Source organism: Pediculus humanus, genomic scaffold, assembly GCF_000006295.1.
Source record: "Pediculus humanus corporis 1103172108310 genomic scaffold, whole genome shotgun sequence".
NCBI lineage: Eukaryota > Metazoa > Arthropoda > Insecta > Psocodea > Pediculidae > Pediculus > Pediculus humanus.
Genome location: NW_002987879.1, coordinates 616,717 through 618,876, shown reverse-complemented (window position 1 = coordinate 618,876; position 2,160 = coordinate 616,717).

Below are 2,160 nucleotides of genomic sequence, written 5' to 3'. Positions count from 1 at the left end.
TTATTTCTTTATTCTTTTTATTTAAAATTTTTTTTTTTAGTCATTTTCAAAAGGAAAAATGAAAAAAAAAAAGGAAAAAAGAAAGAAAGAAAGAAAGAAAATGAAAATTTAAAACGAATCGTTTTCATCTTATCTACAAACAAAACCGTATTAAATTCTGTCACGAATATCCAAGAAAAGCTTTTCGGATTTGAAATTCTTTTTTTTCCTTTTTTTCTTCCTTTTTTTCTTTTCGACATTTTTAAAAAAAAAGAATAAGAAGAAGTAGAAGAAAGATATGAAGAAAAAAAATAAAAATAAGAAAGAAAGAAAGAAAAGAAATGAGGGAAAACCAAATAATCGAAAAAAGTAAAAGTTTTTGAATTTCGAATTCTGCCAAAAACGCCAACGAAAAATTTTTCTTTATTAAACCTCAAATTATAAAACAAAGACAATGGGGAGTCAATGCTGCTTTGAATTTTAAAATTCTTTAGTTCAATCGGAAATTATTGTTTTTAACTTGTTCAACTTTTTTTCCTTTTACTTTATATAAAAAAAAAAAAAAAACTTTAAATTTAATAAAGGAAAAAAAAGGAAAGAAAAAAAAGGCAAGAAAAAAAAGGAAAGAAAAATGGCAGATTTCATTCCTGCTTCTTCTTCTTTTCTTTTTTCCCCTCTTATTAATTTTGTAATTTCTCTTATTTCTTTCTGTACTTTCTGGCATATTTCGAATCATTTGATCATTGAAAGAAGGTGGTATGCACGTGCGCGAGAAAAATAATAATAATAATTATTATGACGTTTCATTGACTCCAAAGGTTAAACAAAAAAAAAAATTTTGTTTTTTATTATTAATGAGTGTTGATTGTTTTCCGGTTGTAGAGTAACAACCGGTGAGAATTGATTAAAATGAGAAAGGATTAAAACGTTCGAAATATTAATTGATTTAGTTGTTGTTGTTGCTGTCGTCAAATTATTTTGATTTTTTTTTGGGGCGGGAGGGGAAGGAAAAGGGTGAAAAGAATAGGTCGATTATTTCAACTAATCAAAATTCAATGGAGCGTGTTAATTTTAAATAGAAAAGATTTTCGAATGATTTTAATATCGTCGTAATAAGTCGTCGTGTGATTTGTTTCCTCGTTTGTTTGTTTGTTTTACTTAAATCTTTATGTGGAAGAACTATTTTTTTTTTTTTTTTTTACGTTATTTAGTTCAAAGGTAAAATTTTGGAAGGAAAAAAAAAATGTCGGGGGGATTACAAAAAACAAAAAACGGAGTCGTGATAAAATTTTATTTTTTAGGTTTTTTCTCCTCTTCCTCTCTCCTCTTTTCCCTCCTCTCTTCCCCCCTATAACAATATCGAATTATTTTTCTTATTTGTTTTTATTATTATTATTTTTTTTTTGCTCGATCTCACTTTTTTTTTTTCACTACATCCTTTTCTGAATATTTTTTGAATTGACGTTTAAAAAAAAAGAAAAAAAAGAAGAAAAATTTTTTTTTTTTATTTTGCCGCAAAATATTTTCGCAGCGGCAAAAAAAGTGACAGACAGTAAACAGTAGACACACCCTTAAAACTTTTTCTTTTTTTCTTTTTCCTCCGCTCGTCGTAAAAAAAAAAAAAAAAAAAAAAAAAAAAAAAATTATAATAATAAAAAAAATTATAATCACGGTCAATCAAAATTTATTATTATTATTTTTAATTTGTATAAACGAACAATGTCGTCGTCGTCGTTGCTGTCGCTGTCGTCGCTGTTGTTATTTTTCATTCTTTTTTTTTTTTTTTTGCCTAAGGGGCACGTACATAATGGTTTATTGATTTTGATTAACAAAAAGAAATAAAGAGCAGGGAGGGAGAGAAGGGGGAAAATTTAATTAAATGAAATTTTCGAATTATTAAATTAATAATTTTTGTTAAAAATAATTTAACACGTAATTGATTACTTTTCACGCGAATGATGATGATGATGATAGTAATAATAATAATAAATCAAGCGCGTACATTTTTTTTTAAATGTAAGTTTAATTAAAATTATTTATTAACGTTTACATAAAACGTTCAATTTATTATTATTACTAATAATTTTAAAAATACCTGGAATTTTTTTTACGATGTATTCGAAAACAATGAAGAAAAGCGGTTGTTATTATTATTATTATTATTATTATAATGTTTTATAC